We start from the raw sequence: 17711 nt of genomic DNA on the forward strand, positions 1-17711 counted from the left end.
AGTGATGATTCCGTGATTCCATAGCAATAATCAAACTAAATTTTCATCTTCTGAGGTTTTTCTAAGATGGAAAAAATAGGAGAATATAGTAGAGAGTAAAGAAAGGATAAATCAGAATAGTTACCTCAGATTTTTACTGTGCTTCCTTTCTATTCCTGTTTTCATTTAATATTTACAAAACAAATCTTAGAAACAAATAGCACTTTCAAAACTTAAGTATGTTAGTAAAGGAAAATTTACATAATTTGTTAGGAAAGCTCCATGTTCTTTATCATGAATACAATATTTAAAATTTGAAGACTACTTACAATTAAAGATGTCTGTTAGCTTATTGTAAAACTGTTAGGGGAAAAGGATAAAGATGGAACGAAGGGAGGGAACCACGTGATTTACTGTTGGTTAGACCTCTTTCAGTGTAGAATGAGGACTTGGTCAATATTAAGGTATATGTACGTGTTAGATGAGTGTATATGCATATGGGACCCAGAATTTATTTTTTCTGGAATTGATATCATTGAAACAGTTATTCTAGTTTTGTCTGTTTGGAGGTTGAAGTCCATTTAAAACAGTTTATTTAATTAGAAGATGTTAAAGTGAAATAAAATCTTGTTTAGTAACTTAAATCTGTGGTCCCCAACCTTTTTGTCACCAGGGACCAGTTTTGTTGAAGACAATTTTTCCATGGACGGGTGTGTGGTGGTGAGGCTGGGGGGATGGTTCAGGTGGTAATGCGAGCCATGGGGAGCGATGGAGAGCAGCAGCTGAAGCTTCGCTAGCTTGCCCACCACTCACCTCCTGCTGTGCAACCTGGTTCCTAACAGGCCGCAGACCGGTATCAGTGGTTGGGGTGGTGGTTGGGGACCCCTGGCTTAAATTACAGCTTCTTGTTTGTTTTATTCCAAACCGACATTGGGATCTTTTATTCTATGAAGTGTTTAGAACATCTTAGAATTTATCCTCTTTTGTTAGTCTTTCAACACCCTATATATGTTCACTCTAATACTTCAATACAGAAGTGTTTATCTTTAGTGTATCACTTTTCAGTGTTAAATTGAAGAGCTTACCAAGATTTTGGATATGGTTCCTTGAGATCTTGATTCTATGAAGAATTAAGTTTATTAAAGGTTATGGGGCTCTTCTCATCCCTCTCTTTTTCACAGTTGTCTGTGTGTTTATTTTTTAATCCAGGTTTACAGTGATATTATATAAAACTGCCTGGATTGTTGGCTTTTACATATTCTTTAAAATGATAAATTTGTGGTGGATTTTGGGAGAGTGTAACATGATTGTGTGACTTTCTTTCCCTGATCACCCCATAGCCATTAATGTACATTGAGCAGTTGTGGTCCTGAAAAATTCTGAGTTCTTTTTCTAGTTTTAAGGACTGTTGAATGTTATAGGAGAGGAGATAGAGTTGGATATCTGCCTGTAAATTTAGGGAACCTGACTTACCCAGAGTTGGTAGAATGGAGTGAGGATCAGAGAGGATATGGGGGAAATCTGTTGATAAAGGGAGAAAGTCAGGAGGATGATAGTTGAAGAGAAGATGTAGAGTAGGTTTTCTAAGAAAACATGGACTAAGAGGATGAATAAATTACATCAGTCAAGGAAATCTGTGCTCCTTGTTCTTTTTTTCCTCCTCCTTTTGGTTTACACTTTAGATATTACACGACTATGTGAAATGACTATGATTTTTACTGGTCGTTAAATCTTTGCTTTCTACTTCACCAAGTTTTACTTTTTAGAATAATATTTACACAGTTGTGTGAAGTTGATATTACATAAAGCATTATTTGGGGTATTTTAAAGGTTGGAAAAATGAGAGCATGAATCAAAAGGGAGGTCGGGTGGCTTCAGGAAAGGGTTCCATATGGTGACATTAATTTTGAAGGTTGGCACCAGCTTTACAGGTTAGATTCTGCCATCACTCAGAGCTGATTTTGTTCAAGGGACTGATTACTAGATGACAGGTTCACAAGATAATAATGTTGTATTTGTCATTATTTCTTAAATCTCAACAAAGGCAATGAACAAGGTCAAAACAAGAAGTGTCAGTTGAAGGGCCATGAGTACTGATGCCAAAAAGCTGTGAGTAGCCTGATTTAGTCATCTTCATGGTTTTAGTGGACCATAGTACAGGGTGGTGTTATGTCAATGTGCCCTCCCTTCTGATTAGTGCTAAGGCCACATGAATTCATACCATTTAGTATGATCTGAAATCAGGATTGGGGGGGTTGATGTATACATTTAATATGGTAGTATTTATATATGACAGATACACCCCGTTTTGCTCCAGAAATAACTTATATATATTTTTTACAGCTTACATGTTTATTTCCTAAACCTGATCTTTAAGCCATTCAGGGCAGAGCATGGGTCTTATACTCTTTTGTATTACTCAGCGTACCTAATGTACATGGTAGTTTTTCATAAATATTTATTGGGTATTGATCAGATATGCTCATTCATTCATTTGTTCACTTGTTCAGTCAACAATACTTGAATGCCTTCTATTTGTCAAGTATATGTTAGGTAATGGGGACATAACGGCAGGCTAGTCTTACTTGGAGATTTCATGCAGGTGGCAAAATAAGCATATATAGAAGGGAAGATATATAAGTAATTACAGTAAAATCAGATGAATGTTTCTGTAGGAAACTAACTGTTATGTGTTAGGGTACTTTTGGCTATAAGTAACAAAACCTAACTAAACTAGCTTAAACCAAGAGCAGCAAACTTTTTGTGAAGAGCTAGGTAGTAAATAAATTAGGCTTTCTTGGCCATATGTCTCTGTTGCCAACTACTGAACTCTGCCCTTTTAGCATGAAAGCAGCCATAGATAATACTAAATGAGTGGCATGACTGTATTCCAGTAAAGTTTTATACTTTATTTACAAAAATGGGCAGCTGGCTATATTTGCCCATGGGTTTGTAGTTTGTCAACATATGGCTTAAACAATTAAGTACATTTATTGCTAATATAAGAAAAAGTTTGGAGGTAAGCAGACCTGCGCCCTTTTTATTGTTCCAACAGGCCAGTCTCAGCACATTGGGTTTCATCCTCAGTCTTGACACATTTTGGTTGCAAGATATTTTCATGAACTTTAAGCTGGTTGAGCTAGATTAGTCAGCATGTTAGGGACGGGCTCTCAGAAGAAGCGATGTTTATACACTGAAGGAAGGAAGAGATGGGAAAGAAGGGTGCATGCAAAATGAACTCCATGTGGAAATACTTGGAGGAAAGCAAGGTGGGTATGTCGTATTTGAGAAACTGAAGTCTCATGGGGATTAGTTTAGAGAAGAAGAGGAATAATGATGAGAGGTGATTATTGGAGTATATGTTATGCTAAGGAGAGAGTTAATTCTAAAGGTAGTGAGAAGCCAGTGAAATCTCAAGTAGAGTAATTTTATGATCAGGTCTACATAAGGTATGAACAAAATGCTTTACTTACAGTGGACATAATAATAAGCATCTAACATTTAAATATATTTTCTAGGTATCAGAAATTTTGCTAAGCATTATGTATTATCTTATTTAATTTTCATAATAACCTAGTGAAATAGGTGCTTTTATTTTCCCATTTATACAAATGAACACTTGTGATCATAGGGCTTGTAAATAAGTGGCAGAGTTAGTTTTCTAATTCAGGTTCACTGACAACAGCATCTTGACTCTTAATAGTACACTATGTTTATTTCTGTAGTAATCCATGATTATTGATGATGATATATAGTGTTTGAGATCAAGTGATATGCTATTGCTTAAACTTTCCTGGAAAATAGCTAAGGAAAACAGAAAGAATTTTCTGTGCCTTGTTTTCTCTGATCGGGTCAGAAATCTGTCATTAGTAAAAGACTGATTCCTTCTTTTCTTCCTTTCTCTTCCTTACTTTCCCACGTCAGCATTTAATCTGTTTATTTAGAATTAGTTTTAATTATATTTAATAAAACGATAAAAAATTTCTAGACCTTAATTAAATGTATTTTTGTGATGGTTTTATTGGATCTTTTGAAATTTTTATTATTTTTTTTAAGAACACGTGTAGGTGGAGAGAAAGGAAAAAAGATTCACAAATGATTGAATTTGGACTTAGACGTATTAGTTCATTGTGATTGTGTGACTCAATGACAGATATTTTAGCTTGTGCTAAATAACCTAGATGCTTCCTCGCATAAGAGAAAATAAAAACTCATGTGATTCTGTTTCTTTATATATAACAATCTTTGTTTTTATCAAACCAGTTTGAAAATATCAATATTTATAAATATTCTTAGAACATAAAGCATACATTTATGAAATATAAAGCAAGGAGAGTAAGTACAATAATGGTAAGGGAATATTTTATAAATTGGGAAAAATAAAAGCAGGAGAGGAAGAAATGCTCAAGCAGGAATTTATGAGCCTAATAATAAGGAAGAGCTTTTTTTATTAGCCTTTTGAGAAAAAAGATATAAAATTAGGCAATTCTGAAAAACCTTTTTAAAATAGCAGCTAATTAAGTACAAGTTCTGGAAATTCCTGGAACATTTGAATGATTATAATTAGGATTTGTCTATAATGTTATAAGTTGATCTATTTATTTTATAATTTTGCTGAATAAGGGAGGCCTAATATAAACTAGAAGGATATCAGGAGTTTGTAGGGATTAAAAGGTACCTTTCCTTACAACACTGAGTGAAAGATTAATATAAGAAAGACACCGACCAAACCTTGTCTTAGATTTTATCAAAAAGGTTTAATGACTTTAATTTTTAATGTTTTACATTTATAAAATTTGGTTTCTAAGAATATTTAATTTTTAAAATACTGATACAGATTTTGTTTGTTTTTATTAGTTTCCCCCCCAAATTTTTAGAACAAATATTCAGTGTATCATTAGATAATTATATTTCTTTTCTGAGGACATGTCTTTGCAATATGAAAACAAATTTTATTAATACTAGAGTTATTAAATTGAAACTGGACATTAACAACATCATTTTAAGCAAGCTTTTATTGAGAGTCAAAAATCAGAAATATGAAACTTGTCATGGCATCTCATAATTACAACTTGGTTTGATGATTGTGAACATTGTACACCCCTTTTGAGTCTTCTGTGGATTAGTATCTTACTGAGCCTTCTTTAGAAACATTTTAATAAAATTCCAAAAAGTATAGTCATCCACTATAAAACATTTTATGAACTTCCTTGAAAAATTAGTTGTGAGTAAATGTCAGTGCCACCAGTGACATTCTACTATTGATTTTAAATCATAGTGCCATCCTTACGGGTAGAATTTGGATGGATTTGATTTAACTTTATTATTATTTTTAAAATATTTATTTATTCTATTTTTGGCTGCGTCGGGTCTTCACCGTGGCATGCGGGTTGCGGTGTGCGGGATCTTTTTGTTATGGCGTGCAGGCTCTTCCTTGCGGCACACGGGCTTCTCTCTAGTTGTGGCGCGCAGGCTTCTCTCTAGTTGTGGCGTGCGGGTTTTCTCTCTCTAGTTGTGGCACACAGGCTCCAGAGTGCCTGGGCTCTGTAGTTTGTGGCACGTGGACTCTCTAGTTGAGGCACGCGGGCTCAGTAGTTGTGACGTGCGGGCTTAGTTGCCCTGCGGCATGTGGAATCTTAGTTCCCTGACCAGGGATTGAACCTGCGTCCCCTGCATTGGAAGGTGGATTCTTTACCACTGGACCACCAGGGAAGTCCCTGATTTAACTTTATTTTCAATCATGATTTAAACCACCAGCCCGGAAAGTTTGGTTTAAAGCAGTTATTGCCTAGTAAAACGCTTTCTTAGTTTGAGTAACTTTAGGATTCATCAGGAACCTAATTTAGTATTCCGTAACCTATTCTCCCCTATGATGTGCTACTGTGAAAGGTTTTCACTTTTATTATATTCTTATTAGCTTTTCAGTAGGTGGATGTTGTACTCAGAAATGGCCCATCAAGACTTCTGGAATATTTTGCCCAAACACTTGCGTCGTTTATACTTATCTTCCTCATTTCCTTTATATAACTTTCTGAAGCTTTGTACTTTTAGAGAGAGGTCAAGAATTTCCCTCTGGATACAAATTTTGACAACTGAAGGAGTGCTTTTTAGTAGGTAATTGGAGGGGAATGCATTTAAACAGAATTAAAAAATTTTTTTGGCCACATCACATGGCATGTGGAATTTCCCCAACCAGGGATTGAACCCATGCCCCCTGCATTGGAAGTGTGGAGTTTTAACCACTGGACCGCCAGGGAAGTCTTAAATAGAAATTTCTTAAATGTGACTCTCACTAAATCATTTGTCTTAAGTCTTTTTGAAAATATGTATAGAAGCCACTGGGATAGCAGTCAACTTGGGCTTCAGTTATAGCCCATGCTAATATGGGCTATAGTTATAGCCCATTTTTCCTACCTAGTGCTTGGCAGAAGGTGTTGGAAGTGGTTTGGGAATGCTGGACTCTGAGTTTGACAGCAGTTCCATACTCTTAGATGCTGTCATATTTTTCTTTACCTCTTATTTCTTTATGCAGCAGGAAATCATTTATGCTAATTTACCCCTATTTGCATATAGGTTATAGAGTTCTGTGGTGCAGAGTGTGCTTAGAACTCCTTTTAAGTGTCTGTTTCGATCAAAGCAGGGCTGTGTGATAGCTGTTGTCTGACACCAAGCTGTGTGGTGTTGTTTTCATTAAACATTTATTACACTTCGAATGTGACAGCAGGCAACTTCGTGCCAGGATAACATGTTTTCATGCAAAATTTATTGAAAATGACGAGACTCTGTAAAGAGATCTTGTTGCCTTTCACCAGTGGCGAAGGGTAAATGTTTGGTTCGAAGGAAATATACCTTTAACACATGGCATTGTAACATGTGAAAGAAGCTTCGTACTGTCAATTTTGTTAAGCAGGTAAACAAAACCATCTTTAAACCGTCTTTAAACCATCTTTTTAAATTAAAGGTTTTACAATTTCCTTGTGAATTGAATGAATACCATAACAGTGGCTTATTATGTTGTTGGGTATTTTATATTACAGTGAAATTTACCACCCAGTTTCCATTATATGGGTTTGGGTATTTGTCACTAGCTATTAGTTTTGTTTAACAGAAACAATCTGTTATTTTTCAAAAAGGTGAGGTCAGGGCTTCCCTGGTGGCGCAGTGGTTGGGAGTCCGCCTGCCGATGCAGGGGACGCGGGTTTGTGCCCCAGTCCGGGAGGATCCTGCATGCCGCGGAGTGGCTGGGCCCGTGGGCCATGGCCGCTGGGCCTGCGCCTCCAGAGCCTGTGCTCCGCAACGGGAGGGGCCGTGACGGTGAGAGGCCCTCGTACCGCAAAAAAAAAAAAAGAAAAGGTGAGGTCAAGACAGGGAATCCATCATAACAAAAAGAATAATCAACAAAAGCAGGAGACAAGGGTTTCATAAGTTCTCCCCCAGGTCACCACCTTTCTCTTATTCATTATATTAGTACTTTTAATTATCCCAGACTTTGCCCAATGGAATTTGACTTGAATTATGCCTGATAGAGTAATAAATGGCATGAATTGTAGGTTCATTCTTTCTTTTTTGTGGTTGCCTGACTGTAAAAAGACTTGGAATGAGAGAAGGTACTTTTATTTTCCTTTTTCATTCCACAAGAAGCTGATGAATTATGGTTGTATGAATTAGTAAGAGTGAAAGCCACAAGCTGGGCTTTTTAGTAAGTTTTATCCCATGGACTATCAAAAATTTGGTGAGACCCCTTACAAGAGGTATTACAAAAATTATGTTGGCATTACCATTCAAGATTAAAAGGAGAGAAGTAGTGAGTTGTATGGGATGGAAGAACTTTGTCTTTGGAACCATGCAGAATCCACACAAACCTTCAAATTCTGACTTATTTTGCTTTGGAGATATTAAAGGATAATGTTTTAAAAAGGTAAAATCATGACTCATAAACATGTACATAAACCTATGCCAAAGCTGTTAGCTCATTAATTAATGAGGGAACCCAGTAAGATGTTACATGGAGCTCAAGGAGAATCCAAAGAACAGACACATACATAGGCCACCAGGAATACTGGACACAAACTTGCTTAATTGATTCAAAATTGCCTTCTTCCACGTGGGGAGGGAAATCAGTTATAACTCCACTGGAAAAATTCTTTTTCATATCTATGGAAAGTAAACGTTTGCATTGCTATCAATTATTGATAATTTGTGGAATTTAAAAATATGTCAGATGAGGAAAAGCAGAAAAGTGGAGATAACTTGGAAATGCACCCTAGACAAAACATCCAATCATCTTATTTGGTCATCTCATCTCATTTAAAATTTTTTCCTGACAAGGGCAAGTTATTCTTGTTAAGCCTTAAATTTCTTCTGTAAAATTAGGATAATGATAGTTGAAAAGCTGTAACGATTAGAAGCAGTGTGTGTAAGAGGCTAGTACTATGTAGTAGGATTTCAATACATGGTAGTGATTCTATTTTTTTTGAATAACACAAATTTAATTATTGATTCCCGTGATTACCAGTTTCTCAGCTGTCATTCTTTTTTCTTACTTTTGTGCCTTTTTAAAGAAATATTCCCTCAGCCTTAAAAACTCTTTCTTCCCTACCTCTCCTGACAGTTCTGTTGATGTTTTGGGCTCATTTTAGAGGTCACATCCTTTATGAAGTATTTCCTGCCCCTCATGAGTGTGCTAAATAGCTCTGCAGTTAGCACTCATAGTATCTACACCTAATCTGAACGAGAGCTTTGTAATAAAAGAGAGCTTTGTATAAAATTTCATAATTGCCAGATTACACATATTCAATACCGTGTCTGTTGTATTCAACATTGTATTTATATTTTCTTGGATCATAACAAGTACTGAAATATTTGTAGAATGTATGAATAAGTAATCGTTTTAGAAGTTGTTTCTAGGTAACAAAATGCAGCTTTTAAGCATTTAAAAATGGTAAAATTGAATTTTGGGTATTAGGAAAATAACCTCCTTTTTTCCTACTACTCCATGCCTGGTATAACTGTGCATGTGCACACACATAAACACATCACTTCTATCAAAGTCCCTAGACTACAGTTTATTTTTTTAACATCTTTATTACAGTATAATTGCTTTACAATGGTGTGTTAGTTTCTGCTTTATAACAAAGTGAATCAGTTATACATATACATATATCCCCATACCTCTTCCCTCTTGTGTCTCCCTCCCTTCCACCCTCCCTATCCCACCCCTCTAGGTGGTCACAAAGTGCCGAGCTGATCTTCCTGTGCTATGTGGCTGCTTCTGACTAGCTGTTTTACATTTGATAGTGTATATATGTCCATGCCACTCTCTCACTTTGTGCCAGCTTACCCTTCTCCCTCCCTGTATCCTCAGTTCCATTCTCTAGTAGGTCTGTGTCTTTACTGCCGTCTTGCCCCAGGTTCTTCATTGCCATTTTCTTTTTGTTTTTTAGATTCCATATATATGTGTTAACATACAGTATTTGTTTTTCTCTTTCTGACTAACTTCACTCTGTATGACAGACTCTAGGTCCATCCACCTCACTACAGATAGCTCAATTTCATCTCTTTTTATGGCTGGGTAATATTCCATTGTATATATGTGCCACATCTTCTATATCCATTCATAGGTTGATGGACACTTAACTTGCTTCCATGTCCTGGATATTGTAAATAGAGCTGCAATGAACATTGTGGTACATGACTCTTTTTTTTTTTTTTTTTTTTTGTAGTACACGGGCCTCTCACTGTTGTGGCCTCTCCCATTGCGGAGCACAGGCTCCAGACGCTCAGGCTCAGCGGCCATGGATCACGGGCCCAGCTGCTCCGCAGCATGTGGGATCTTCCTGGATTGGGGCATGAACCCGTGTCCCCTGCATCAGCAGGCGGACTCTCAACCACTGCACCACCAGGGGAGCCCTACATGACTCTTTTTGAATTATTGTTTTCTCTGGGTATATGCCCAGGAGTGGGATTGCTGGGTCGTATGGTAGTTCTATTTTTAGTTTTTTAAGGAACCTCCATACTGTTTTCGATAGTGGCTGTATCAATTTACATTCCCACCAACAGTGCAAGAGGGTTCCCTTTGCTCCACACCCTCTCCAGCATTTATTGTTTCTAGATTTTTTGATGATGGCCATTCTGACTGGTGTGAAGTTATACCTCATTGTAGTTTTGATTTGCATTTCTCTAATGATTAATGATGTTGAGCCTTCATTCATGTTTGTTGGCAATCTGTATATCTTCTTTGGAGAAACGTGTATTTAGGTCTTCTGCCCATTTTTGGATTGGGTTATTATCTTTTTTTTTTTGATATTGAGCTGCATGAGCTGCTTGTGAATTTTGGAGATTAATCCTTTGTCAGTTGCTTCATTTGCAAATATTTTCTCCCATTCTGAGGGTTGTCTTTTTGTCTTGTTTATGGTTTCCTTTGTTGTGCAAAAGCTTTTAAGTTTCATTAGGTCCCATTTGTTTATTTTTGTTTTTATTTCCCTTTCTCTAGGAGGTGGGTGAAAAAGGATCTTGCTGTGATTTATGTCATAGAGTGTTCTGCCTATGTTTTCCTCTAAGAGTTTTATAGTGTCTAGCCTTACATTTAGGTCTTTAATCCATTTTGAGTTTATTTTTGTGTATGGTGTTAGGGAGTGTTCTAATTTCATTCCTTTACATGTACCTGTTCAGTTTCCCCAGCACCACTTACTGAAGAGGTTGTCTTTTCTACACTGTATATTCTTGCCTCCTTTATCAAAGATAAGGTGACCATATGTGTGTGGGTTTATCTCTGGGCTTTCTATCCTGTTCCATTGATCTATATGTCTGTTTTTGTGCCAGTACCACACTGTCTTGATTACTGTAGCTTTGTAGTGTAGTCTGAAGTCCTGAAGCCTGATTCCTCCAGCTCTGATTTTCTTTCTCAAGATTGCGTTGGCTATTCGGGGTCTTTTGTGTTTCCATACAAATTGTGAAATTTTTTGTTCTAGTTCTGTGAAAAATGCCATTGGTAGTTTGATAGGGATTGCATTGTATCTGTAGATTGCTTTAGGTAGGATAGTCATTTTCACAATGTTGATTCTTCCAATCCAAGAACATGGTATATCTCTCCATCTATTTGTATCGTCCTTAATTTCTTTTATCAGTGTCTTATAATTTTCTGCATATAGGTCTTTTGTCTCCTTAGGTAGGTTTATTCCTAGATATTTTATTCTTTCTGTTGCAGTGGTAAATGGGAGTGTTTTCTTAATTTCACTTATAGATTTTTCATCATTAATGTGTAGGAATGCAAGAGATTTCTGTACTTTAATTTTGTATCCTGCTACTTTACCAAATTCTTTGATTAGTGCTAGTAGTGTTCTGGTAGCATATTTAGGATATTCTATGTGTAGTATCATGTCATCTGAAAACAGTGACAGTTTTACTTCTTCTTTTCTGATTTGTATTCCTTTTATGTTTTTTTCTTCTTTGATTTCTGTGGCTAAAACTTCTAAAACTGTGTTGAATAATAGTGGTGAGAGTGGGCAACCTTGTCTTGTTCCTGATCTTAGTGGAAATGGTTTCAGTTTTTCACCATCGAGGATGATGTTAGCTGTGTGTTTGTCATATATGGCCTTTATTATGTTGAGGTAAGTTCCCTCTATGCCTACTTTTTGGAGGGTTTTTATCATAAATGGATATTGAATTTTGTCAGAAGCTTTTTCTGCATCTATTGAGGTGATCATATGGTTTTTCTCCTTCAGTTGGTTAACATGGTGTATCACATTGATTGATTTGCGTATGTTGAAAAATTCTTGCATTCCTGGGATAAACCCCACTTGATCATGGTGTATGATCCTTTTAATGTGCTGTTGGATTCTGTTTGGTAGTATTTTGTTGAGGAGTTTTGCATGTATGTTCATCAGTGATATTGGCCTGTAGTTTTCTTTGTTTGTGACATCTTTGTCTGTTTTTGGTATCAGGGTGATGGTCGCCTCATAGAATGAGTTTGGGAGTGTTCCTTCCTCTGCAGTTTTTTGGAAGAGTTTGAGATGGATGGGTGTTAGCTCTTTAAATGTTTGATAGAATTCATCTGTGAAGCCATCTGGTCCCCGACTTTTATATGTTGGACTTTTGTTTGTTGTCCATTTTATTGGCATAGCGTTGCTTGTAGTGGTCTCTTGGATGCTTTGTATTTCTGCTGTGTCTGTTGTAACTTCTCCTTTTTCATTTCTAATTTTATTGACTTGAGTCCTCTCCCTCTTTTTCTTGATGAGTCTGGCTAATGGTTTATCAATTTTGTTTATCTTCTCAAAGAACCAGCTTTTCGTTTTATTGATCTTTGCTATTGTTTTGTTTGTTTCTATTTCATTTATTTCTGCTCTGATCTTTATGATTTCTTTCCTTCTGCTAGCTTTGGGTTTTGTTTGTTCTTCTTTCTCTGGTTCCTTTAGGTGTAATTTTAGATTGTTTATTTGAGATTTTTCTTTTTTCTTGAGGTACGCTTGTACTGCTATAAAATTCCCTATTTGAATTGTTTTGCTGCATCCCGTAGGTTTTGGATCGTCGTGTTTTTGTTGTTATTTGTCTCTAGGTATTTTCTGATTTCCTCTTTGAGTTCTTCAGTGATCTCTTGATTATTTAGTAATGTATTGTTTAGCCTCCATGTGTTTGTGTTTTTTACGGTTTTTTTCCCTGTAATTGATTTCTAATGTCATAGCATTGTGATCAGAAAATATGTTTTATATGCTTTCAATTTTCTTACATTTACTGAGGCTTGTTTTGTGACCCAAGACGTGATCTATCTTGGAGAATGTTCCGTGTGCACTTGAGAAATAAGTGTAATGTGCTGGTTTTGGATGCAATGTCCTATAAATTTCAATTAAATCTATATGGTCTGTTGTGTTATTTAAAGCTTGTGTTTGCTTATTAATTTTCTGTTTGGATGATCTGTCCATTGGTGTAAGTGAGGTGTTAAAGTCGCCCTCTATTATTGTGTTACTGTCAATTTCTCCTTTCATGGTTGTCTGCATGTGCCTTATGTATTGAGGTGCTTGTATGTTTGGTGCATAAACATTTATATCTTCTTCTTGGAGTGATTCCTTGATCATTATGTAGTGTCTTTCCTTGTCTCTTGTAACATCTTTTATTTAAAAATCTATTTTATCTGATATGAGTATTGCTACTCCAGCTTTCTTTTGGTTTACATTTGCATGGAATATCTTTTTCTGTCCCCTCACTTTCAGTCTGTATGTGTCCTTAGGTCTAAAGTGGGTTTCTTGTAGACAGCATATATATGGGTCTTATATTTGTATCCATTCAGGGAGCCTGTGTCTTTTGGTTGGAGCATTTAATCCATTCACATTTAAGGTAATTATGTATATGTATGTTCCTATTACCATTTTCTTCATTGTTATGGGTTTGTTTTTTTAGGCCTTTTCTACTTTTCTTTTTCTCACTTAGAGAAGTTCCTTTAGTATTTGTTGTAGAGCTGGTTTGGTGGTTCTGAATTCTCTTATCTTTTGCTTGTCTGTAAAGCTTTTGATTTCTCCATTGAATCTGAATGAGATCCTTGCCGGGTAGAGAACTCTTTGCTGTAGGTTCTTCCCTTTCATCACTTTAAGTATATCATGCCACTCCCTCTGGCTTGTAGAGTTTCTGCTGAGAAATCAGCTGTTAACCTTATGGGAGTTCCCTTGTATGTTATTTTTCGTTTTTCCCTTGCTGCTTTCAATAATTTTTTTTTGTCTTTATTTTTTGCCAGTTTGATTACTATGTGTCTCGGCATATTTCTCCTTGGGTTTATCCTGCATGGGACTTGCTGCACTTCCTGGACTTGGGTGGCTATTTCCTTTCCCATGTTATTGAAGTTTTCGAGTATAATCTCTTCAAATATTTTCTCTGGTCCTTTCTCTGTCTCTTCTCCTTCTGGGACCCCTGTAATGCGAATGTTGTTGCATTTTATGTTGTCCCGGAGGTCTCTTAGGCTGTCTTCCTTTCTTTTCATTCTTTTTTCTTTATTCTGTTCCGTGGCAGTGAATTCCACCATTCTGTCTTCCAGGTCACTTATCAGTTCTTCTGCCTCAGTTATTCTGCTATTGATTTTTTCTAGTGTAGTTTTCATTTCAGTTATTGTCTTGTTCATCTGTTTGTTTGTTCTTTAATTCTTCTAGGTCTTTGGTAAACATTTCTTGCATCTTCTTGATCTTTGCCTGCATTCTTTTTTGGAGGTCCTGGTTCATGTTCACTACATTGTTCTGAATTCTTTTTCTGGAAAGTTTCCTATCTCCACTTCATTTAGTTGTTTTTCTGGGGTTTTATCTTGTTCCTTCATCTGGTACTTAGCCCTCTGCCTTTTCATCTTGTCTATATTTTTGTGAATGTGGGTTTTTTTCCACAGACTGCAAGATTGTAGTTCTTCTTGCTTCTGCTGTCTGCCCTCTGGTGGATGAGGCTATCTAAGAGGCTTGATTGGAGGGACTGGTGGTGGGTAGAGCCGAGTGTTGCTCTGGTGGGCAGAGCTCAGTAAAACTTTAAGCCACTTGACTGCTGATGGGTGGGGCTGGGTTCCCTCCCTGTTGGTTGTTTGGCCTGAGGCAACCCAACACTGGAGCCTACCTGGGCTGTTTGCTAGGGCTAATGGCAGACTCTGGGAGGGCTCACACCAAGGAGTGCTTCCCAGAACTTCTCCTGCCAATTTCCTTGTACCCACGGTGAGCCACTGCCAACACCCACCTCTGCGGGAGACCCTCCAACACCGGGAGGTAATTATGATTCAATCTCCACTGTGTTCACTGTTCCTTACCCTGGGTCCCGATGCGTACACTAGTTTGTGTGTGCCCTCCATGAGTGGAATCTGTGTTTTCCCCAGTCCTGTTGAAGTCCTGCAATCAACTGCCACTAGGCTTTAACGTCTGATTCTCTAGGAATTCCTCCTCTTGTTTCCGGACCCCCAGGTTGGGAAGCCTGATGTGGGGCTCAGAACCTTCACTCCAGTGGGTGGACTTCTGTGGTATAAGTGTCATCCAGTCTGTGAGTCACCCACCCACCAGTTATGGGATTTGAGTTTACTGTGATTGCGCCCCTCCTACCATCACATTGTGGCTTCTCCTTTGTCTTTGGATGTGGGGTATCTTTTTTGGTGAGTTCCAGTGTCTTCCTATCGATGATTGCCCAGCAGCTAGTTGTGACTCTGGTGTTCTCGCAAGATGGAGTGAGAGCACGTTCTTCTACTCCGCCATCTTGGTTCCTCCTGCCCCTGGCTTTTGTTTTTTGGAAGACTTTTAATCACAATTTCAATTTCAGTGCTTGTGATTGGTCTGTTCATATTTTCTATTTCTTCCTGGTTCAGTCTCGGAAGGTTGTGCATTTCTAAGAATTTGTCCATTTCTTCCCGGTTTTTATTTTATTGGCATATAGTTTTTTGTAGTAATCTCTCATTGTCCTTTGTATTTCTGCAGTGTCAGTTGTTACTTCCCCTTTTTCATTTCTAATTCTATTGATTTGAGTCTTCTCCCTTTTTTTCTTGATGCATCTGTCTAATGGTGTATCAATTTTGTTTATCTTCTCAAAGAACCAGCTTTTAGTTTTATTGATCTTTGCTCTTGTTTTCTTCATTTCTTTTTCATTTATTTCTGCTGTGATCTTTATGATTTCTTTCCTTCTGCTAACTTTGGGGGTTTTTTTTTGTTCTTTCTCTAGTCGCTTTAGGTATAAGGTTAGGTTGTTTATTTGAGATTTTCTTGTTTTTTAAGGTAGGATTGTATTGTTATAAGCTTCCCTCTTAGAACTGCTTTTGCTGCATCCCATAGATTTGGGGTCATCATGTTTTCATTGTCATTTGTTTCTAGGTATTTTTTGATTTCCTCTTTGATTGTTTCAGTGATCTCTTGGTTATTAAGTAGTGTATTGTTTGGCCTCCATGTGTTTGTAGTTTTTACAGATTTTTTCCTGTAGTTGATATGTAGCCTCATAACATTGTGGTTGGAAAAGATACTTGATACAATTTCAGTTTTCTTAAATTTACCAAGGCCTGATTTGTGACCCAAGATATGATTTATCCTGCAGAATGTTCCATGAGCACTTGAGAAGAAAGTGTATTCTGTTGTTTTTGAATGGAATGTCCTATAAATATCAATTAAGCCCGTCTTGTTTAATGTATCATTTAAAGGTTGTGTTTCCTTATTTATTTTCATTTTGGATGATCTGTCCATTGGTGAAAGTGGGGTATTAAAGTCCCCTACTGTGATTGTGTTACTGTCGATTTCCCCTTTTATGGCTGTTAGTATTTGCCTTATGTATTGTGGTGCTCCTATGTTGGGTGTGTAAGTATTTACAGTTGTTATATCTTCTTCTTCTATTGATCCCTTGATCATTATGTAGTGTCCTTCTTTATCTCTTGTAATCGTCTTTGTTTTAAAGTCTATTTTGTCTGATATGAGAATTGCTACTCCAGGTTTCTTTTGATTTCCATTTGCATAGAATGTATTTTTCAATCCCCTCACTTTCAGTCTGTATGTGTCCCTAGGTCTGAAGTGGGTGTCTTGTAGACAGCATATATACAGTAGGCTACATTTTTAAAAAGTGTACTGAACTTTCTCCATCCGTTTCTGTACTTTAAATGTTATCAATCATGCTGCAATTAATATCATTTAGCATCAGTTGTTTAAAAAGGTGTATGTCACTTCTAGGAATTATATTTTAAATACTGATTAAAATTCCAGTCCTCACTGATGATTCTTCTTGCCTAGTTTAGTTTATTTCAGGATCTTAGTTGGTATCACCTACTCTGTTGATTTAGTACGTGGTTATAGAGCAAACTACTAGATTTAAATATACCATTCCATAGAGATTTTTTGCTGAAGGCCTTGGTGCTTTGCGTTTAGTTAGGTTACGTATGGTTTTGTAAGGTAAAAATTCTACATTATTTTTAGAGAGATGTAGACGGAATAAACTTGGAGTGCCAACCAAGTTTTTTCTTCCTAAATAAAAAGGCAGTTCCCCTAATAGCTAAGCTGTTGCTTATAATTACTCACAATAATTCTAATTTATACCTCATTGTAAGCATGTTGAGTATCTCAGATATGAATCATTTTGATCCGAATAGAAGCAATCTGTTCAATATTAAAAAAAAAAAGGTCTAGTTTATTCAGTTCTCATAGGCTTTCTTCCCAGACTAGTGACCATTGCAATAACATGTCTAAAATAAAACAGGTTGGAATAAACCATAATTCTATGTGATTGACATTTCATTAAATCTTGGTCAGCACAAGGAGAGAAACAGAAGTTTAACCTCTTTTGTTTAAAAAGCAAAGGTTGAGAAATACATATCTATGTGAAATTTTTTTTAATATGCTAATGTGATATTATAGGACAGTTTTAAGGTGGTTGGTTTAAATATTTTTAATATCCTAGTAAATGGAGTGTATGTAGCCAGACAATAGGAATAACATATATCTCTTTGGATAGATTTAGTTATGGGGTACACTTTTCCACTAAAGCAGAGTGAGTTGTAATACATTCCATTCATGTAAGTGCTGTTAACATATCTTACATTTCAAGGCAGTGAAAGTATATAATAAAAGAAAGACTCCAGATGGTGTCTTTGGGGTTAATGCTTTTCATTTAGTGCTCAGGATGTGGTCCTTTGGTTCTGAGATAGTGTATAACTACAGGAAGATTGGGATGCATCTCAGAGACTGGATCTTGCGGGTATAGACATAAAGCACTTTTTAAATGCTAGTATATTTGTGGTGATCACTAACACAGCAATT

General features: G+C 36.6%; 1 protein-coding gene across 1 annotated transcript in view; it reads left to right on the top strand.

The window, feature by feature from the left end:
• RSRC1 (arginine and serine rich coiled-coil 1) overlaps window positions 1-17711 on the top strand; it is a 453481-nt gene that overhangs the window by 120603 nt on the left and 315167 nt on the right. The gene's annotated exons all lie outside the window — the stretch shown is intronic.

This window comes from Lagenorhynchus albirostris, chromosome 5, assembly GCF_949774975.1.
Source record: "Lagenorhynchus albirostris chromosome 5, mLagAlb1.1, whole genome shotgun sequence".
Taxonomy (NCBI): domain Eukaryota; kingdom Metazoa; phylum Chordata; class Mammalia; order Artiodactyla; family Delphinidae; genus Lagenorhynchus; species Lagenorhynchus albirostris.